The sequence below is a fragment of the Lagopus muta genome, chromosome 6, assembly GCF_023343835.1.
Source record: "Lagopus muta isolate bLagMut1 chromosome 6, bLagMut1 primary, whole genome shotgun sequence".
NCBI lineage: Eukaryota > Metazoa > Chordata > Aves > Galliformes > Phasianidae > Lagopus > Lagopus muta.
Window position 1 is genome coordinate 42,778,908 of NC_064438.1, and position 23,780 is coordinate 42,802,687.

At 38.3% G+C, this 23,780-nt stretch overlaps 1 long non-coding RNA gene across 4 annotated transcripts in view; it reads right to left on the minus strand.

The window, feature by feature from the left end:
• Positions 1-1,437: 1,437 nt before the first annotated feature.
• Positions 1,438-23,780, minus strand: part of LOC125695428 (uncharacterized) — a 31,600-nt gene continuing 9,257 nt past the window's right edge. The window contains exons 2-6 of one of the 4 annotated variants that reach the window (XR_007377953.1): positions 13,374-13,414; positions 8,508-8,625; positions 6,260-6,384; positions 3,222-3,342; positions 1,438-2,199 (exon numbers count right to left, since the gene is read on the minus strand). This is a non-coding gene — a long non-coding RNA (uncharacterized LOC125695428). Of the gene's footprint in view, positions 2,200-3,221; positions 3,343-4,898; positions 5,454-6,259; positions 6,385-7,109; positions 7,534-8,507; positions 8,626-13,373; positions 13,415-23,780 lie in introns of those variants that run through there. The other 3 variants (XR_007377951.1, XR_007377950.1, XR_007377952.1) reach the window with 3 other exon arrangements.

Consider the following 23,780-nt stretch of genomic DNA (forward strand, 5'->3'; position numbering starts at 1 on the left):
ATGAGAGTAAAATACCTCACAGGGGCACATTCCAACTTAATTCATCATCCAATACCATTGGAAACATGCAGAAGAACGCTTATGCATAAAATGTACAAATAGTCATTATTTGCATAACCATTTGCAAGAAATGGTTTTCCAAAGCCTCTTTTATTATGTTTGAATTTCAACTGCTTTGCTAATGGTCCTAAACAGATGCAGTTTCAGCCTGGTTCCTATCTGTGCCAGGAGATACACTTAAATACTGGACATTTTTCCATGGCCCCTTGGAGCAGTTCTTTTCTTTATGCATCGTGTTACTGCCATGGAGCTCAATGTTTAATGTTTTTATTGCAAGCATTCTGCCAACTACTGATTGACAGCAACAAGGCTTTAAACGGATCTTTAACAAAATGCCAGCTGGAGCATCTGCTTAGAAACCCAGGGAAAACAAAACTCATTTTCTGCTTTGACTTTCTTTTTAACAAGCAAATCAGGTGGCTTAACAGTGTTTTATTAAAGAAAAATAATAATGAAGGAGATAAAGGCAGCACAACATCTGATGCATGAATTAGAACCATATCAAGCAACTCTTCCCTCTGAGGCAGGTGTCAGCTTAGCCCAGGGCTTTCCCTTTGCAGTGACACTGCAACTCCAGCCAACCTCATTCAAAACTCTTCTCTTTCTGCAGCTCCAGAAGGTGTGAAGAGCTCAGGATAAAGGCTTTTTTTCGACTTCTGTGTTCTGGCCTTCCTATCTCCCAGGATAAGAACAGCCTCAGGGCAGCTTTAACTCACTACAAAGGTGAGCCCACCCTTCCTACCCTACTACTTTCACAACCTTTCTGCTAAGATGGCTAATAAAAGGTCTAATGCTACTGTCAGTTAGCAAAATGGCATAATTTGTTGGAGAGGTAGGGAAAGGTGGGGGACAGGAGATTTTGGTATATATTTTGCCAATGGAAGTCAGTTATCGCGCTATGTCTCAAAATATTCTGTTAAGGAACTGGTGACAACAAACAATGAAGATATTATGGTACACATAATACTTGATCAGATATTTTTATCTGTCCTAACTTGTTTTTGATCCTGTTCAGCTTAGATAAGGTTCTGTAGGTTTTTGGCTCTTCTCTCATTCTGCCCATAAAGTCCTGTCATACCCATAACAATTCAACCAGGTTTTTCTAAATGGCACCCCAAGAAATAATTGGCTCTGATTTCTGGACCATTCTGGCTCAAGCTGCATTTGATTCAGTGAACCGGAAGTCAGAGGCTTGTTTTCCAGGCATTGTAGTCTTTTGACTCATCCCTGCTTTATCACAGAAATGAATTATTCATTATCACTACAATTGTTCTGATCCATAATCAAGGAAAAGCAATCTTGGCAGATGGTATGGGACTGTTAAGGTACAGATAAACACCATGCAAAAAAATGAAACTCCCTGTGCTGTACCTTTAATATTATGAAATAATTATTCAAAACTGTATAGTAGTTAAATAAATAAGAACATGAAATTCACACAAGCATTAATTCTGCCAGAAAGAGTGCATTACAAATATTGGAGACATTCTGAAATTACTGAGAAATACTGCATCATTCTGGACTAGTATTCTTCAGAATAAAAACAAACAAACAAAAAACAAAAGAACTATTTCTTAAAACCATAAAAACTTGTCAAGAAAAAACACTGTTAACAAAACCTGTCTGGTCCTAATAAAAGCCTTGTTAAATGTTTAGAATAGTACTCTAAGCATATGTTGCCAATTCTTAGGGGTCTCATTTGCCTTTCTCAAGAATGGACAGAAGACATCCACTCACATTTAATTACATTCCGCTTAAATCTAGGTCTGAAGCAGAAAACCATCAACAAAAAATAATGAAGGACCAGAATTTATCAAAAGAAAGATCTTGAGTAGAAATTCCACCCTACATTCTTAATTTACCTTCAAAGGAGCATTTGCTAATTAATATTCCCTGGGTTTAGTTTGTGGTTGATCCTTTGGTATAAAAATATTGATTTTAAGGAGTGCCCTGACATCCAGATGGAATCCAATAGAGGCACAGTATTCATCCTTCGTAGAGCAGAAAACAAGTGCTTATTTGAGTCAATTCTGGTTTTTTGCTATTGCTTTTTCTGCTTTCTGCATATCCTCATCTTCATGGTTAAAGCCAGACAGCCTGAAGGTTGTACCCATATGTTACTGGAAAGATTATTTTACCCTGGATTAGGAAAAAAAAGGTCTGTAATTTCACCTGTGACCCCGCCATCAAAACACATTAGTGTCAGCTGAGCAGAATAGGCCATTGCAGAGCTTGCCTCTCTCCCCACTGCTCCTCTGTGCCCTGTAACTTGAGCAGGTGGCACACAGCTGCACTGCAGACTCTGTCCTACACCAATAGGCAGGGACATCAGCAAAGAGGCTTAGCACATTTAATGTTCTGGGTTTTTCCCTGTCATTATGCTAAAATTTCTACCATTAATTTTCTTGAAACAGACAGGACATTGGATACCCTATTAACATACTCCAGTGGAAACTTTCAGACTCATGTTTCAGATCTGAATTGTATAATAAAATTGAACCATCAGAGGATAATACAGCCTCAATCATAGACAAATACAAATAAAATTATGTCTGTGTGATCATTGCTTTTTTACATAATGGTACCACTCTTGCTTGATTGGGAGGTGAATAATATGCCTGAAATATTTGCGATGAAAACGAGGGGGAAACAATAAAGGATGAAAGAGGAACATCAAAGATCTGAAGAATGTATGAGCAACTTTTACCTAGTGCAACAGAAAGTTGTATGGACTATGTGAGACAGGTGAGGGGATGTCAATGCACCTTTTAGGAAACCAAATATCCTCATTATTCAGAACTATTAGATACAAGATGGAAGAATGATCTTTTCAATAGTGTAAGTAGTTTTCCTGCTTTAGGTGTAAGGCCAGGAGAAGAAAGCAAGTGTCCATGTTTACCTGGATCTATACTACCTGTACTACGGATAGCTAGTAGTAGAACCAGAATTAGGCATTGGATCTACTGAATTCTGTGACTCTCCCCAAAAAAGTCATCTCAGTTTTCCAGCTATTTCAGATTTAAACTATTTGCAGATAAGCTCTAATTTTTGCATCTCAAAATGCAAAGGCATACGTTTGAGGTTGAAAAAAACATACAACTAGCAAAATAATTTGAGCAACAGTGATTTAACAATCAACTTAGGCCAAACAATAACATTACCTGTTGAGTTTCACCCATGACTTCATTCCATGAAGATGGAATTTCAACTAAAAGCTACTTTCATGGTAAATGCTTCACCAATCTCTTCTTTCAGAAAACCGATGGACTGCTAAAAAGGTGTCTAAAGGGATCCAGGAAAGTGGAGAACTTTATGAGTTAAAAACGAAACAGACAAAAAAACCTCTATGAAATGTTGAAACTTCTGCATTCAAGTGTTTTTGATATAGTTACTACTGTTTCTTACCCCAGTGCACTGCAGCAACTTCTCAAATTTCTTCTATTTATTTTTATGCAATTTGCAAATAATAATTCTTTTATTTTAGTAATAATGTCATGAAAGTAGTTACTAGTTTGGTAATCTACATGAGAATCTGCAAATCTGATTAAGTTAAGCTTTTTTACAAAGTCATTTGATATTTTTTCAAATTTTACATAAACCCATATCATTTGTCTAGTACAAGAAGAGAACTTTAAACACTTTTCCTCTTTCATTCTAAAGCAATATCTTTAAAAGATTCATAGGTGGTGTCACTAAAGCAATATCTTTAAAAGATTCACAGGTGGTGTCATGTACCATTAAAGCCTGGTCTTGTGCCTAGTAAAGTTAATACATATCTTACCAATCATTTCAATGAAATATATAAGTATTAAAATATAATGATTGTTACTAGTTAAAATTTTGCCAGTTCATTTAAAATCACAAGGCATGATTATATACTCCCAAAAATACAATTAAATGCAAAATAAACATTATCTTCTGATCAGTGACAGCAAAAAGCTCCCTGCAAGCTGGCAGGCATTGCATGCAAATCAGATATCTCCCTCCATTTACTGCATTTGTTACCCTTAAAAAGAGATAGAGATGGAGTATGATGATTTTCAGGCTTCCTAAAAACCTTCTTCCAATCCTTACACAATTGAGTTCTGTGCTCCAGACCTTCTGAACATCTCCTGTGAAAGTTCATTGGATATTTTGCTATTGACATGAAATACTGTCTGGATGCTGTTGTTCATTAGCCTTCAGTGTAGTCCTGAGGCACTGAAGTCACTGGTTCAAGATGGAGAGCTATTTCCGAATGGTTTGAAAGAAATGCTTGCAAATGTAGGCTCTATTACAGCAAGAGTAATTTACACAAAACTAATTTATTATCATATAACAAAATATCTTACAACCCATTGGACATTTCTAATCTTAACAGGATTTTCCCATCAGTTTAAATAGCAGCAAATTGAATATTTTATTAAGTTTTCTTATGTTGGTATTGGAGGTTTAATGTTTTGGGGTTTTTTTATGTGTGCTATTTTTAGGCAAATAAAATTGAATTTTAGAATATGGGGCCCAGACAATTGAGTCACCTGACAATTTCAGGAGAAAAAATGCTAAACTAATTCTATGCAGCATACTATCTGACTGACTTCTCATGTATTTGCAAGTTCCAGCACAATGTATAGTGCAGCAATCAGATCTAAGGATTACTCTTTTTTAAAAAAGATTGTTTTAAGAAGCCATAATGTCTGTTTACTACCAAGAGCCTGCTTATGAGTGGTGCTCATTTTCACCTTCCTCAAACCTAACTTGATGGCTCCCTCCATTATCAAAAGACAAACATATTCAGAATTAAAATGAAGAAAGAGGCAGGAAAAAGTGAGTTGTGAAAGGAATTCATAGGAAAAATAATTACTTGCATTATATCTACCAAGAATATATTCCTGTTCTTCCTTACAATACTCAATTCCCTGTCATCTGAGCTTTAAATTAAAAACATTCCAGCTTTGCCTGATGCATTTTACCATAAACAAACACTCAGTCACCATGACAACCATGTTACTTATTGTTATGCTTTTAAATTTTAGTGATGAGCAGGGAAAGCTTCCATTTGCATTCTTCAATTCTGATCTTTCTGCTACTTGATTTTGCAGCCAGTGAATCACATCTCTGAGACTGTTGTCTTTTCAGTCCAACTCTGCCACAATCATCCCAGTTCTACCAGCAATTAAATGCCATCTTTTATTTTCAGTGTGCAAAAGTAATGCAAAAGTATTAAAAACTAGGTGACATAGAGTAGGTACATTTAGCTACCAGATACCACTTCTGTTATTCCACATTCATTGCCCCAAGACCCAGCATCAAACAGTACTGTAGTGCTGTGGCTGTGATTCAATGGCAGCTTGCATTTTGAACATCATCAAGATGGGTCACTCTTTGATTGAGATCCAAAAGCCACCTACATGCTGCAGGAGAGAGTGAGTCAGATGTTAGCAGCTTCCTCTCTAAAGCCCTGTTTTTTATCAAAGATTGTTTCACCTAATATCTCTTACATTTCTTCACGTAGACATGCTATGTGGCGGCTCATCCTAACCCTAAACCATTGAAAAGTGGCTAGAGCATGTCAGTGCAAGATTTTGAGAGACTATATTTCACAGCATCATGGGACATTACAGATGTGCCAGATACATCCAATTAGATTTCAGTCATCATGGACTCCAAAAGTGAGGGTGATGGCAATTAATATTTATCCATCCGAAAGAATTTGAGGCCCTGATTTCAAGGCCCTTTGGCACTATCTAGGAGGTTCTAGGCCCAGTCTGTGTGTTTCTCCTCACATATCATGCATGTTACTGTGTTTACTGTAATGAGTTCCTTGGGATCACTGAGGGAGAATATTTTCTCTCTCTACAGTACCTTTGGAAAAAGTTTCTCTTTTGGAGAGAGAACTATGTTTAAGCATATGCAGCAAATAATGCTATTCTGTTTTGATTAGCTCATTTACCTACATTTCTATCAAGTAGAGACTTTTTGAAGACTTGTTTGAATAGGCTAAATTATTGACTTCTAGTAGCATTTGGTTAGCCCAAGAATTCTCCAGTGAAACACTTCATCTGCTTCTGCATTTGCTTGTTACTTTGTGGCAAGATGCAGGATAAATCTCCTATTTCATATGGAATGTGTCCATTAGGAGGACAGACCATGACTTCCACAACTAAACTCTCAGACTCCATGGCTTATTTACAATTACAATTTTCACAAAATTACTTACAATTATTTACATACAATTTGCACCTTGAAATTTCCCCAGTAAGGAAGCTCTGTCACAGAGATGACTTGGGATGTGCTGTGATCAAGGAAGAAACAGGACCCAAGGGTAGATTTATAGAGGTTTCACTAAAGGGAAAGAAAAGAGGTTTAATAAAAAGGCCCATCATCGAAAGAAAAGCTTTTACAGGATCACCTAGCCACTGGTTGTGCTTTGTTTTCTGTGGTGAAAATACACATGAGCAGTTTAGTGTGCCTGTCACAGACTACATTTAACATACCCTTGAAATACACAGCAGGATTTATTCATGAAGTCATCACCTTTGTATGGATTTTTCTTTCAGGTCCCTCATTACCTGGATCCAGTACATCTTCTCTAAACACAAACACTGTGTGGAATTTCTATCTAGAACTGAAGGTGAAACTCCTCTTTGCTGCACCAAACTTCCCTTACCTCAAAAACTGCCCCAAAAGCAAACACAGCTTTCAGTTCACTGCCTTTTGAGTTCAGGCAAGTACATTTAATGATTTCAAGATACTGGACTCTCAGTTTTGGTATTGTTCCTCACAGAACACCTGCTTATATCTAGGTATGAAGTGTCAGCCAGTAAAGGGTTTTTCTGCATTCTTAAAGGGACAAACTGCTTTTTTTGTAGATTAAAGATAGATTCAAAATTATTCCTTTCCCAGCACCCACCAGGTTCTCAGTGATCACCTTCAAGCTGGCAGATGCAGGCATGTACAGGCTATACTCATAGGGGACTTTTATTAAAAAATGTATTATGTTAATCTTCCCTTTAATCAAGATTTTGTTATCTCAGATGTCATGCATAGTTGTCATCATTCTAGACACCAGACTGATTACTGATGATTGTGGATGTGAGTGGGCAGAATGGGACAAAACAGGCTAGAATAAAACAGAATGAACTTTGCAAACCAGACTTATTTGGCAACTGTACATTTGTGCTTTTAATATTTGTTAGGAACACAGTTCAGCCTTCCACTAAATGTTGGCAGTTTGGTATGCAGAATGTCATAACATCTTTAGTCACGACTCAGCTGCTTTAGTCATGCATCAAGTTTAGATTCATGACTTCTGTTGTTCATTTTGTTCTTCTTTGACAATAATGTAAAGAAGGGATAGAGCCCCAGTGGTATCCATCTTCTCTTACTGCCTTTACAGTTCTCTTTGTCAGGAAAGCTCCTCTCTTTTTTTAAATTAAAATGAAAGGTTTACATGCCCAGAAATTGTTGTTATTCATCAGGTGTTCAGTGCCCCTGAAAGAAAATACTTTATGAAATCCAGATTTGTTTTAACCCAGGGTATCAGGGAGCTCATTACAATTTTTTTCATGTATCAATTATCTTCTATATATTTTTGCATCTTAGGATATCATCAGCATGATTCCAGTGCTGTCTATGAGTACAAGCAAGAAAACCTGGCAATGGAAGCCAGACAAACATTCCACAAGGGCAAATATGCCACCACTGCATGATTTTAAATAGCAGACACAAACTGTAAAATTTCATTTAAAAAATCATTAATGATAATGATTTGAGGCATCACACAGCCTTCAGACCTACATAAAGCAGGAAAATATTCACCAAGTAATGTAAGAACAATATTTAATGAGAGGACCTCAAGTTGTGCCAAGGGAGGTTCAGGTTGGACATTAGGAAAAATGTCTTCTCTGAGAGAGTGGTCAGATGCTGGAATGGGCTGCCCAGGGAGGTGGTGGAGTCACCATTTACTGGAGATATTCAAGACATGTTTAGATTTGGCACTGAGGGACATGAGTTAGTGAGGAAATATTGGTGGTAGGTGGAAGGTTTGATTGGATGATCTTTGAGATCTTCTCTAACCTTGGTGATTCTATGATTTTAAGAGGTACCTTGATTTATGAATAAAATGTCAATGCGAAGTAAGGTCTGCAGGCATGATACAAAATCAGCTGTTTTCAGAAAAGATACTTTTCAAACTCAAACCATTCAGCAAACATCAAAAAAGTTTCTCTCATACACTCATGCTCTTTCTCTCTCTCTCTCATTTTCAGATTAAATCCAGCAGTGTGGTGTGTTTGTAACAGCAGTGTAGTTTTGGGGAGGAATTTGGCTGCCCCTCTCGCCATCTGTTTCAGTCTTTTTTGTTTTTTTTTTTTTAAATAGAAACCTAAAATAGAGGCAATTGTGACAGATACATGAAATGGTCTCTTCGTAACAGGTACCAGCTCCCAGCACTGAGTATGGCCTACCTCAACCAGAAGCTTTCTGTCAGTGTCACAGTATGTTGAGTAGAGCAGAGAATCCTTTCAGTGGATGCTTATAGTCCCACTCCAAAGCTTCCTGGAGAAAAGACTGAACTGAAAAAGACTGAAAAATGAGGTGATGGATAAAACAAATTGCTCTTTAAGATCTGCAATGCATTCTAAGAACAGAGATGGGGAAGCAGTTGAGGAATTGTTAATCATGGACCCTCTTGGTTCATATAGGCCCTGAGGTAACCCCACATACACCATCCCCGGGAGCTGTACTCAGCTCCAGCAGCAGCTGCAGTGCAGCTTGGAGGCGAGCTCTGAGTAGATATGGTTGCAAGCCCTTTTTATCAGGTCAGACAGACAGCAAGCAGCTTTATTCAAGGCAATTAAATGAGGCATGACCAAGTCCCAAGAAGTGCATGGTGAGAAATGTGAGGTTGAATGAAGCACTCAGCATTAATTTGAGCGATGGATACAACACTTGTAGTTGAAGCACAGGCACTGTATGCCAAGGCAGCGTGGTTACAGCTTACAGCACTCGATGCTGAGTTCACCGAGTACTGAACTCAAGTTATTTTTATTCTACATCAGTTTCATTCTACACTGGCATTACAGGTTTTTGGAGCTGCCATTCCCTGAATCACCTAAATTGAATGTTATAATACCACATCTTTTAATTTAGTACAGTTTGTTTGTGCAGAAGAAAACAAAATGGTTGTGTGGAGGAAGCTACCAATATAGCATGGGATTTTTCTTACATTCATGCCAATTTAAACAGATGTATCAGCCCTGTCCTACCTATTAACATTTTAGGTGAAGAAAGATGTCATTTGATGATACACAGAGAATGCATAATTGTAAAGCTGGCCAGTAAAAGAATTAAATCATTGCAGAACATGCTGAAAATAAACTGCTAATAAATACATTTGGAAGTGTGTTAACTCATTTATATGATCCTGAGGGAACTATGATTTGAAATGATGAGACACCTTTGACATTTTTGTTTGTTTGTTTGTTTTGATTTACCTAGCATACTTCTCCAATCAAATGGCATTAAGGAGGATTTCAGCATATAAGCTCCCAGCCAATTAAATGATGCTTAAATCATGAACTTAATCACACATTTATTAAAGTTCTGTCTGTGGTGCCCCAGTACTGCAAGCTGGGAAGACAAAATCATGTGGCTCCTGCTGGAAAACTTTGAATGTGACCACTGGGAGTAGGAAGAGGCATGGGAATTGATTCTGTAGTTAAATCTACCCATTTGTTAAAAGCACAGAAACAAAGATAATTTGCAAATAACTTTGTGGCGATGGCTATTCCACTTGCAGAATTTTCTGTAAGAAAGTCAGCATTTATCATCAGGCATTTCACTACACCTATAGGAGTTGCTGTCTGACACAGTAAGGACAGATGAATGCATGATATAGGTAAGCATATTTTTATGTTCTGGATAGCTGGAAAAAGTTGCTGCAGTATCTAATTCCTCAAGACATTTAGAACATATGCTTACATTTAAAATTTGCAATCATGCAAAAAAAAATCTCTGTTCAGCAATGTATTGATCAAAAAGTACTTCTGAAAGATTTTCTTTTACATATTTGTGTTCCCACTTCCAGCACCACGTGTATTTTCCAACAATAAATCAGTCTTCATCTTATTAAAAAAGCAAATACACTTTGTCAATACAAAATAGCCTTGGTCAGCTGGTGTTTCTAAATATTGCTGACATTTTAGAACACAGTTCCACTCACGAGGATAAATTAAAAATATCTTACAAGCACATTACAGACCTAAGTAGCAAGTTACAAATTAGAGGAAGGTATTTAGAAAGTATTGTAAACAATAATAAGGAATGTATTAGATTTCAAAAGTTATCTCAACACGTAATCTGTGGTGCTCAGGGATGATTTAGTGGAGGGTTGCTAGGGTAGTATGGTTTGGTCATGGTTGGACTTGATGATCGTTAAGGTCTTTTCCAACCTGAGTGATTCTATGATTCTATGAACATGAGAAAAATCTTCTCTGATAGGTATAGATATCTCAGAATGTTGCCCCCTTTTCTTCATTTCTTTCCAATTGTTACAGAGTTAAATCCTTCAAACAAAGGTAGCAGGACTCATACAACAACATTACTCACAAGAATACTGTTCATTCACATTGTGTGTATTTATTTTTTAATGTGTGGATGGGGAACCTCTGAGGTTTCAGCATCACTGCATAAAGATAGGACATATATATATATATATATATATATATATATATATATATATATATATCTAAATTTGTTGACCATATATCCAAATTCTCTGCAGGTTTGCCCCTGCAGGAATACTTGCATGCATTCAAAATGAAGGCAAACCTTTCAAATTAAGATTTCCCAGTGCTTGTGTCATGGTATCACTGTCACGGAAACCAGGCTGAACTGTGACAGCTTGCCAAGCAGAACAGCAATGGTTTAAGCATCAATACCACGGACTGCTGAAATAGTGTTTTGACAAGGTTTGACCAGGGATGTCTCCACAAGACATGAAAGGTGACATCTAGAAGAAGTGTCAGATGCCTTAATTGAAAAGCAAAACACAGAGAAGACTCAGTGTAAAAATAGCACAAAGAAAAATGGTGGTTCAAATAAGTTCAGCACCAGAGGATATTTGCAATCACTTCTGTGCTACAAAATACATGGCTCAGGTTTGTCCTGACTTGAAATCTCACCTCGCTTGTTTTCCTGCCATTGCTGCAAATTTTATTGCTAATGCTGCAGATTGTGTTGATCTGAAGAAAACAGATAGCATATTGGAATAAGTGGTCATAGCAAAAGAATGCTGCCACATGGAAGCAGACATTATAAAAAGGGTTTAAAGATGCATTTTCTTTTTTCCCTTCCTGTACAAAAGCAGAAGAATTAGCACTGCTTGTTTTTAGAAATGGCCATAGTTTGCAAATATGAGTTCTTGGTTCATAGATTGGGAAAATTTAGGAACAATCTATGCGTCACTGTAGTGTTTATTATCAAACTATTTCATCCATTTGACACCTGACACTCTATTAAAGGACTGCAGAAAAATGGGTCAGTAAGGGGCTAACAATGGTCAGACTGTTGCTGCTGAAATATGGAGAATGCAGTTCAAGAATCTGTCAAGGAGCTAGCTATCACCATAGAACACTGCTTGTTTCTGATCTGACAGCTTTTACCAAACAAAATTCTTTCCAGAAACAAATTAAATCAAAAAGGAGTCTTCAAGTACATACTTGTTAATTTTGCCTAACTCTAGGACTGTTTTTATCAACAAAAAAGAATAACAACAAAAAAACCTGTTGGTTTAGGATTACAGCTGAAACAGTCTTTTAAAATGTCTCCACTATGCACGAAGATCAGTGATTGATACAGTGGAGAAACTTCATTTTTCATCTGCTGCTTCTGGCTTGGAGAAAAGAAAAATCAGGCAAGAAACATCATAACTTTCCCTTACATCAGTGTTCCATTAAAGTTGCTGTTGCCTGCCAGCCAATATTCAGGACTACCACACCAACATTTATCTTTATGCTTTGTACATTTCTGACAGAGTTTCAGTCCACTTTTTGTTCATATTTTTAGTTTTAGTCAGATGCTCCTTCTCCACTACAGCTCTGAGTTGAAACTGCTGACCACACATGTGAGCAACATCAGATGAGAGCATGTTAAATAAACATGCATCTAATCACATGCAAATAAATTGTAAGATGTGTACATTTTAAGACATATAAGGGCACAAATATGCAGTCAACCCAGTAAGTACTGCATTTTGGAGAGTGGAAACTACATCATACTATATTTCTAGTGTACAGTGAGCAAGAATTTTCATTTTCTGTTTCCAATGCAGATGAAGAAGTCAGCTCTGAAAGCATTTGCCATTGAATTTTTTGACAGAAAACTTGTGATTTGGAAAAAGGCAGCATGTTCTCACCGTATATTTATCCAGTAAAAAGTCAGTATCTAAAGAGGTTAAAAAAATCGCACTTAATTTTGAATGTTATCGACTTACGGCAAATATTTTAAAAACAGTGAATTCTCACTCTCTCCTGTACATTGGAAATATAAGATTTTCCACTCTCCGAAGTGTAGTATTTACTGGTTTGCTGCATATTTGTTGATATTGACTTAATGCATCTGAAGTAGTTTGCCAGATCAAAAACTATCAGGGCTCATTAAATAGACTCTGATCTTCCAGACTTGTTTGAAAAATCTTGGTTGCTACATTTATGCTCAGTTCATGACCACGATAACAGAGAGCCAGCATGTAATGGTGGGTGGAGAAAGAAGAAAAGAAACCTCTTCCTTTACCCAGTGAAACAGTTGCATTGGACAGCCTAACCTTCCCTGTAACTGCATGCCGTATTTCTTAGGAAAGGAAACAACAGACCCTGTTCTCAGAAATAAAAGCAACTTGAGACCTAAGCAAGTGAATTCTATAAGGTATTTGTTTACATTTTATGGTAGCTTTTGGCTGTCTCCTTCTCTGATTCCTGTTTAGACAAAAAAAAAATATATATATATATATATATATATATCTGTTGTTTCCCTCAGACCCTTCTAAATCAACCTTGTGTGAGCACACCAGTGGTCCAGAGCTGAGCTGGGATTAAACTTTCTTCTCCATTCTGCACTGACATTCCTTTTTTCACTGCAGGGGTGAAAAACATAATTTTTTCTGAGTTGTTGACTATTTAACACCATTACATAAAAACTGGTAAGGAAAGGACCTTCTGTAAGGAGCATTATGATATCACCTTCAGTTCTTTGTTGGGGAAAAAAAATAAAAAAGTACAAACAACATAAAAGAACAAACTTTTCCAAAAAGTGAGAAAGAGTCAGCATCCTACCTGTAGAAATATTCATTTCAAAAGCAAGCAAAATAAACTTCCTAGGAAGAAAAAAAAGAGAAAAAGATATATATATTTACCCATTGAAACAACACAAATTTAAGAGTCAGTTTTCAAGAACTGTCATGCAACATACACCACTTAAGATAGAAACTCTTTTACCCCGTCTCCTCAAATATGAATTTAATACAATACTTTTGATACAGCTAAAAAGCCATGCATGAGGTAGAGTTTTAGCAAGGCCATAGCAGGAGTGCCTGTACAGTGCAGTTCCTGTTGGCTGAGTTAAACAAGTGTAACCTGTATGTTTATGTATAACTCTTACATCACACCAAAGCTAGCTGTGCCTTGCTTGCAAATTTAGGAAAATATTTAATAACACATAACAACCAATTTGTGGCTTTGCAGGTACACCACAAACACGTGCTCATAGCAAGACTTTTCAAATGAATCTTTAGAATGCAGTTCAGCTGGACTCGACCTAAGGGCAGCATATTCTGACAGTCACTCATGTTGATTTATGTTTTCCAAAGTCATTTTAAGTCAAATTTTATATGACTGTTGTTTAACTACTATGGCCCACTTCCTGGGAATTTATTACCCACTTAGATGAACTGACAAATTAGTATCTCCACAAAATAATTAATTTCCCCAACATTCCCTGTTTCTTCACCATTATCAAAAGAAGAATACATGTTTCATCACCATAATCACCATTAAGGAAAGCCTTGGGAAGTGTTTTTGGGTGTGTTTTTTAACCATGATCTTTCAAGCACTTTTTTTCATCAGAATTTGGCAAAAATCATTATTAATTGTCATGGCCAGCTATGCTGTCTTTTGATGAAACTAGGAGGAAGTGATACCAGTGACTGATTCTGGACATTTTTACACACATATTAATTTGCAAAAGTATCATAAGTTTTCTCCACTGTAATTGTAACATAGATGCAAACTATTCTGCCATGTATCTATTCCTGTTAGGTAGCCCAATCCCTATTTGGGTCTGAAAAATATATTGAAAAAAAGAATGAGCAGGTGTAGGCTACTTCCATCAAGGCAATATTTTTCTGCCCACTTCTCCAGGGGCTCCTCAGATCTGGTTTGTAAGACATATTTTGAGAGCATGGGACTAGGAATCACATCCATACTGAAGCCCTCTTTGGCAATCATGTGCTACACACAAGTCTGCTTGAGGAAAATCAAGGGCAAGTCTACTACATTTTTCACCACACAGCACCAGCCATTTCCCAATACCCCAAAGAAAATTAAGACCCACGGTAAAGACCAAAGAAAATCACAGCTATATTATGCCACAGGATATCATAAGGAGACAAATCTCTAATTAAGCTGTTTCATTATAAACCATGATGTATCCCAAATTCCCCACGCACCAAGAGATTGAAAGTACACGCATGGCTCTCAGGTCAGCTCTGTGTGAATGAAATGACTTTAGATAGTAACTTCCATCAGGTATTTTTTTTCCTCATCAATCAAATTCACTTCCAATGGGAGCACAACTTAAATGCTTTTTCTTCTTTAAACAATTATTATCCTTCCATCATGTTGACTCCTTGTCCCTGAAATATAATTGTGGCAACTCATTCTAACTTGGCTACTTAGGCTACACAAGCCAAGGTTTGCTTCAAATATCAGATTTCCCACATCATCCTATACATACTTCTCTGCATGTATTCTAATTTAAATCCATTTTTGACAGCAACGTGCAATACTTCAAATCAAAGGTTATTGAATAGTAAAGATGGGTCAACATTAGCTAAAAATTCCTTTTCAAAGAAGAACCAAAAAAACATTTTTTAATCACTGTCCCATCAATCCATCTACTCAAATTTATATTCTGGACATCTATCCTTTAGATGCCATGTCCACGGTTAATGCAAATAATTGTTCTTGGTGTACTCAGTGCAAGATCTGGCACTTTGCATTGTTGGTTTCCAGCTGGAAATCCATCTAATTCTGTCTACGCAGGAATCTGTTCCTTCTTTCATGCCCAGATTCTGCCTCCCCCATTCTTCCCCCCACTTTGTTTCATTTTTTAACTAAACAGCATTACTCTAGACATATCATATTAATACCAAAATCTCTTATTCTTGGCTTACTTCTGTATTTTTTTTAATAAATCTTTTCCTAATTCTGAGATCTCTTAAATAAGAATTCTGTCAATTTGGCTCTGGAATGCCAAAGGCTGTTGGGATATTGTCTTTCACTCTGGGGAAACGGACTTCTGGGCTTCGTGGTAAAAAGTGATGGTAACTGGGCTTCAGTAAGTTAAGTACATTGGGGGGCCATCTTGCCTAGAATGTTATCTTCTCCTCAAGAAACCTTACAGGGAAGCCTAGCATGGCTTAACCCTTCCTCTCCCTTAGTGTAACCACTGCAGTGGCTAGACACTTGTTTTTACTCTGCCTTCAATGCAAATTCTCCTGTGCTTTGGTTTCAGGGTACTGGCAGTTTGTATGCGCTTTTAAGAAACAATATTTGATGCTCCATAGTTAAGACTGAAGATGGATAAACTTCATCTTCAATTTGCTCCATTAATTCACCATACCACAGAAGAATGAGTCTGAACCTTTCGCTAAAAAATTCTCAGGTGAATGCAAGAAATGACAATGTAAATTAAACTTGATTCCATAGAAGTGAGCTATAGGATCCCAATGGGTTCCTAGCTTCCTGCTTCTCGCTTGCTTTATTAACCTCTTAAGGTTTGAGTGCAATGTGGAAGGCCTGTTGTCTGCCTCATTTCCCACCACTCCCCATATGAAGGAACCTTGACTGTGGGAAATGAAATTAAAAGCAGAGACAAATACTGCAAGACTTTGCAGTCTAATAAAATATAGAAATGCCTCATTTTTCACATTCTCCAAGGTAATGTCAAGGGTTGGGAAACATCAAAGAAATGTTGTGGATCTTAGTACATTTTTATTTTAATTACCAAATCCTAGTTAGAAAATTTTTAGATTATAGAGGAAAAAATATCCTTGCATTGGAATGACTCAACATCAAAACATGAAGAATAAAGTGTAATTTCAGGAGACTTCAGATCTATTATGAACAAGCTTTTATAAGAAGATTTGAATTGGCTTGTTTGCTTTTCCAGCACTGTGACATAAATCTATGTTCTTACAATCTATGAACTTTTTGTTTCCCAGTACAAACTCAGATCGGTATCATGGCTACAAATGTCCAGCTGAAACTATAGAACTATAGGTCCATAAATTACTTTGGACAGGTTATCTAACAAAATGGGAGACATGGGAGATATGCAGCTGACTTCAAGTATTGAAGGTTTTGTTTTGTTTCCCTAACTGGCTTAAAGTAAAAACAACTCCACACTACATTTCCTTGTTTGTAATCATCATATGCAAGTAGAATATATATGCTTTTTCTGCTCTTGGTTCAGTACACATATTTCCTCTATAATGGTTCTCTCTGCCAATAAAGCAAGAGTTTATTACATTTCAACAGTTCCCCAGAGAGGGTGTTAGTGCTTTTTCTTTCTTATTTTTTTTCTTATAATAAATCTGTACCTATTTCTAATAACTTTCAGAACAGCCAAAATCTATCTCCACTGAAGTCACATGAGTTCTCACAAATTGCAACATTTGCTCTCCCAGGAATAGTCTGAAAAAAAAAGTCTATTCAAAATAATTGCTGTGAATTTCTGTATTTCGCTGGGGAGAGATAAAAGGAGAGAAAGGAAAGAAAAAATACAGAGAAAAAAAAAAGAAAAAAAGAAAAAGAAAGAAAGGAAGGAAGGGAGAGAAAGAAAAAAAAAGGAAAAGAAGGAAGAGAAAGAAAGAAACAAAGAAATAAAGAAAGAAAGAAACAAAGGAAAGAGAGAGAGATTTTCTATTGGAGAAAAAAACTTGCTTAAAAAAGGTGAAAATAAACTGTACGTAGCAATCCCAACATTAACAGTTTTCCTTAAAGTATTTTGAAATGCATGAAATTTGATGTGACTTTTCATATCCAAATATTCATCTTGTTTCCAAGAGCTCATTTAGTATGTTGGGAGTTTCTGCAATTCAGCAATCAGCTCTATTAAAATATTACCTCAGTTATAGTATTACCTCAGTTTTCCAAATGTGATCAAGCATGAACATGCCAGTATTTACTGTTTCAGAGACAGCACACTTTTTCTCTGCCTACTGCTGGAGCTCAGTTCCTCATGATTTATAATTTCTAATATGGGGATCACTCCAGAATTTGATTATGAAATCACCATCCGTTCCAGAAAATGCACATGTTCAACCAAGAGCACCAACACCCTCTTTTCAAGTCTTTTGTTCTGTAAGATCTTCTCAGATGTAACCTTTACAACCAGACAAGCATACACTCCAGCAGCCTTATCAGTTATGTCTGTCCCCACCCACTTCCTGCAGCACTAACCCACACACAAGGGCCCATCCTGTGCAGCCAACTCAAAGGCCTATCTGATTTCCCATAGCCACGTGCCCTTCTCACTCCACATCACACATCCAAAAACAAAACAAAACAAAACCCTACCAAAAGAACCCCTGAATGTTTATGTTTTGAGTAAACAAACAGTGGGGGGGGTGTGTGGGTGGGAACAGCAAGGAAAGGAGAACAAAGAGTTAATCTTGTCTTTATGCTCTCCTCCTCTGCACCAGCAGGCAGCCCTGCGCAATTCTGCAGAGGAGGAAAGGAGGGCAGCCAGTCCTGTTAAAGATAAGTGGTATGTCTGCAAAGGTTTTCTCCTGCGTGCCCCAGAGGAAGTGCCAGTGCCATGTGCTTGCAGCCAGGATGGGCGGTGTGTGGGCTGTGGAGGAAGCATGGCTAGGTCTTGACCTCAGCCTATGCAAGTGCAGCAAGCCTCCATTTGCATGTGTGAGCAACCTAGTGGTGCCGGAAAGGTGTGCTTGTGCCTACCACAAACTTCCCTTCATGAGCAAGGGCCTGACTACACATCCCGGCTTCGGGAGATGGAGATGCTGTCTGATGCAAAGCTTCACCACAGCCATCAAAGGGCCACTGAGCCAGCCTGGCTGGGTACAAGGCCTCAGGCAGTGGTCCTAATCAGGACATTTAGCTTTAGGTGTCTCTAAAGATAAGGTGATGTCCAATTATAAGAGGTTGAAATTTCAAGTGCATTTTATGTTTTTTATATAACTGGTTTCAGATGAGCTCACAAGCAGAGAGAGCTTCCATAGGCAAGGCAATTTCCACAGAGTAGCACGTATATCTCCTTCAATCATTTGTTTCATTTCCTGAGAAACAAAGTTGTATCTAACCTTGATAGAGTTTTGGCTGGATGATATATACATACATGTGTATTAAAATAGATCAAAGAGATCATAGAAGTAAGGGAGCATGGCTTCATAGCAGACTTGTGCAAGATGCATGCAAGCTTAGACCTGCCTGAGTTTGTCTACGCACATAATCTGCAGACGTGTAGCACTGCACTTTCTTCATTCTGCAGCTTGCTCTTTGTAGCACGTGTAGCAAAAACAAGGAAAAAATATAGCTGCACGTTCTGTGTGGACAGCTTTGCAAGCCAAGCAGAGTGCAGATTTTCAGGGTCAAAATTGTTCTCCTTAGTACCAACCAGTTTGTATACATATATATATAGTCTTCTTGCTCTGTAGCAGTCCTCACCCTCATTTTCTAAGTCTGGTCCTATTTACCTGTACAATCTGTTATGAAGCTGCCAGAGGGACAACTGCCTATACTGAAACTGCTTCTTTCACATGGGCATGGAAAGGTTCACCATCTCTGTTACCTTCCAAAGTTCGAGGTCCTGCTACTTGTAGCATCAGAGAAAGTCTTTCCCTGTTAAAACTAGCAAGGAGCTAATTTGCTTTTAATAGTTTTGCTGTTGTGTTTTACACTGCTGCCTTGAACCATCTGGATGATAAGTAGTAATATAAATGATTGCTTCAATTGTTAACACTGGTCACCTTTGATAAAAAGCAGCAAAGAGGAGAAAAGCACAGTCAAATTGCTTCACTAATAGTAATAATAGTAATAATCAGCCAGAAGATCTCCAGGGAAAGGGAGAACTTGAGGATGTATTTTCCGGTAGACCGAACAGAGAGTAGAAGATGCAGCAGCAAGCAAAAGGAGGAGAGTTTGATTTATGTTCCTCTCCTACTTCTGTATCTCATGGTACTCATGTAAAATATGATCACACTCAACAGGGAATTTAGTCAAGCATAAAGCGAAGATGGACCATTGGTCTGACTCAGCACAACAGTATTTGTACTTGGTATGGAGAACTAAAGCAGATTTCTAAAATGCTCTGGGATCCCCAAACAGGCCAGTAGCTTCCCAGTGGTACTCTGCAGTGTTTATTTATTTGAACAGACTTCTGAAGCCTGCACACTGCTGCTAACTTCTTACCAAGCTTATTTCAAGCGTTTGAATTGATCACAGTGCTCAGGCAAGGAACTGAATAGGTAAGCAACCTTCTGCCCATGGAGATGGCACAGGACTTCCTCTTTTTGTCTTTGCTAGCAAACTCCACACCAAGCCGCAAGCAGGAGAGCTAGTGCAGCAGAGAGAACAGCAGGCTTCCCTCCCATCTCCACCTACATTCGCTCCAATTTTGGGGTGAATGCTATTGTTCTGTCTTCAATCTCAGCCAGGGAACAGCCTGAAACACATGAGAGAGTGAAGAATAGCAAAACAAGGGCCAATTATGGTAGGCTGCTCAGATGGAAAAGCTGCTTAGCTCCCTGGAGAACTTTTGCAATTTACCATCCAGTTGTTCTCTGTCAACTTCAACCATGTGGTTTTCCCAGGGGCTTGCACAGTGATTAGTAATGATTTCTTAAGCAGAAACATTGCCCTAGAGTTACGACTCAGGGAATGAATTCTTGAGTGCTGGCTTGTGAAGGAATGACTTGAGGTGATCTCCATATGCTTTCTCTGAGCAGAAGGGTAAAGATAAAGCTTTACTTTCCTGCGCATGGATTCCTGGTAGCTCAAACACAATGGGATTTTCAACCTCTCTCTTCAAGATTACTGGCACGGAGTTTAAGTACCAAGCTACTGGTGTACTGGGTGCAATACAGCAAAGTGTTTAATTAGCTTTTGACAAAAACGTGAAAAGCCTCTCTCCTCCTCTTCAGATGTTTGGGTTTTGATTCCAAGTGACACTGATACTGTAAATGGCTGTGCTGGAAGCAGTTTAGTCCAGGGCAGTTGGAGCTTCTTGTCATCCACAGCCAGCACCATCTCATACTCAGTTCCTTTCCTTAGCTTATCTGCTTCCCTAGCACAGCTCATCCTAACCTGGGTGATATGGAGCAATACTCTGTGGCCACCCTCCCTTTCCTCTCCAAACTGAATGAGTTGTATCAGATAAATGATCCAGGCTGACTCAGGTACAGTGACTTCAGGAAAAGCAAATACAATAGCACACCCACAGCTTGATGCCAAGTGCTGCTGCATGGGTTTGAGGCACTTCGTAGTTGGATCTATTCAACCTAATATTGTAAATCAGATTATCTAGAAGAGAGTTTTTAGTAATTCATTCTTCCTGGTTCTTACTTGCAAGGAAAGTGTGCAAACCCTGCTCCATTTGAGTTAGTTGTCTTCTCTGATGGGGGCTGCTTAGTCTTCCCCTATCCTTTTGTCTGTGGGCAAATGATAGACACTTTTCACTGGCAATCTGTTCTTTGAAAGACTCTGCTAAATGCCAAGAAAAACCTTCACTCCCCTCCACTCTCAGAATAGAAAACCCTTGTCATTGTTGCCTTGTATGCTCATGCTCTGCCTGCTATTTCCCATGTGCTCCTGAATTGAAGTGATGATGACTGTCAGCATCACAATGGCTTTTATCCAGGAGCATGGCCACAAGTACACAGGGCAGTACTCCTTCTGCTTTTAACCCCAGCAGAATCTCTGTCTGCATAAAAAAAACTAACCTCTGCTAGCCTGGTGATCAGTGACCTTCCCTGGGAGCAGGTGGCAGCTCTCCTCAGCTGTGCAGCACTGGGCACTGCAATTAGCTGTAATGTAATTAGGAGCCAGCAGAACACAGTTTTCAGAGATTGTTTGGAAGCCTGAGGCAAAGGCTTTTGTCCATCAGCCAGTGGGCTAAATCGTGTAGAAGTTCCTAAATAAGTGATGCTGAACTCTAGCTGGGCTTCAGATGATCAAAGAAGGAATTTCATCTCTATCTTATCTGAGAAAAAAAAAAACAAGTAAAACAGAAAAGAAAAGGGAGGTAATAAGAAGTTGCCAGCACCTTCTTTTGGAACATTTACCAACAACACTTCTGTATGAAGATCCACACAATCTGAATTGCATTGTCTAGAGATTTTCCTCTGTTAACAAGGGAGTGGAAAAGCTACAATATAAGAAGATAAGTACTTTAAAAGGTAAGGCCCAAGGAACAATGTCTTTCTTGTGTTTCTGATTAGTACAGACAATGGCTACAGTTTTTCCCATACCAAAAAAAGAGATGCTTTTTAGTAATATCCTCTCTCTTCTCACTGTGGGAGCCATGAGCACACAGCTTGGGAAGGGCAGGTGGGTAGGCCTGCAGTGGAGTGGAGCTGCCCTGCCAAGAAAAGACAGAGAAGGAACATGCAGCACCACTCTCAGCAAGGGTTGGCAATAAAGCCCAGAACCATTCCAGGACATGCAAGGACATATTAATGCAGAAGTGATCATATCATCTCGTAGAGCAGATTCTCTTTTCTGCCATCTGCTGGCAGTGTATTTACTGTACAGTGAATACTGAAATTATTAGAATTACTAAGTGAATGCTCACTTAGTGCAGTATGGCTTGCAGTAGTCCTTTGAATTATCTACAGGCTCATCAGGAATCCCTCAACCATCTAGCTGAACACTGAGACTTCAAGGAGCCAGTGACACTTCTGCAGAGTTTACTTAATCTCTGTCTCCTTCATGTGGGTCCCCTGAGCTTAGAAAGAAGTATTTATTCCTTCTAAATTGGGGAATCTCACGCTTCAGAGCCTCAGCTGATCACTGCCACAGAGCAGGAGTACCATCCAGCCACATACAGCACTGTGCAGTGAAGACAGGGCATGCACATCATTTTGTTGCTTCCAAAGAACTACTTTATCACGAAGCATTCAGCATACACAACAGCGTTGCCACAAAGGACAGCTGGTCCCAGGTGGTATGCCAGAGTCTCTGTCCACATGGGCAAAATCATCCCGTCTTCTGGCTTTTCCTACCTTCAGACTTCATTTTCTGGATACTTTGAGCCCCATAACAGACAGACAGCACTAGCCAAGCACTGTGACATACAGTACATCCATCAGGATGAAACAGTACAAGACCTTTTTGAAGTTAATCTTCAGTAAAAATGTATGAAGTTCCAAGAAGAAGGGAAGATAGGAGGCCTCATGGGTCTGAATGAATGAGACAGATGTGAATACCTCTAACGACATATTTGAATTTGGCTCCTCTCATTAACCAAAGACCTTTGTTGCCTTTATATCTCCTTAGGAGATGATAGATATGAGTTTTTGTTGTCAACCTCTCTGCAGCAGGCAGGAATATATATTAATCACTCTACATTGCCTGCTGATGATCTCAGAAGAAAAGGTAAAGAATAGCATTATGCTTTGAACTAGTGTGACAGTTAGCAGCCATCCATAATTTAATGCAGATAACTTCAGAAGACTGTGGCTGGCTAACACAAACATGGTAAGCACCCCATAAAATGAAATAAAAAAGGAAAAGAAAAAGGTTATCAATAATTCAGAAGATTTCCTGAATGAGATATTACATGATGCAGTGTTCTCCAAACCTTCAGCTATCATCTATTCTCTTTCTGTTTCTTCAGAAAGTTAACGTTCTTTGCTCTCCTTTGATGCATATGTAAACAGGTAACTTCATTGTGCTGCCATGGCAGTGAGTTTGAAGACATTTTGAACATGCTGAAGACACTGGACGTGCACAGCCCTGTTTTATTTGTTTGTTGCCATTGGAAAGGGATCTCAGTGACAAACTGCCATATTGAAATGAAGCCCCCATCATTAGCTAAGAAACAGTGTGATATACTTCTACTGGTATGTAAGTTTTATGGGAATTATTAATTGGACTTACAATGTAAGAGTACAGGAGCTAGTCTTTAAACAGTACCTCAGAACCTCATCTCTTGATAAAAAAAAATAATTTGTTTCACGTATTTCATTCTAAAGTTAGAAATTCCTACCAACTTCTCCCCCACTCTTTATCTATTACCCCCATTACTATATTTTGAGAAACAGTTAAGAACCCATATTTAGATTTCTAACTTTGAGTTATTTCTTTTATTATCACCACTCCTACATCAAAACTCTCCAGAAAAATGAACACTGTGCTGTCAGTAAAGGAATAATGACCTGTGAGCACTGGGCCATAGAAAGGGACTACTTTGGTGGTAGGAATTTTCCACAGTGACTGCAG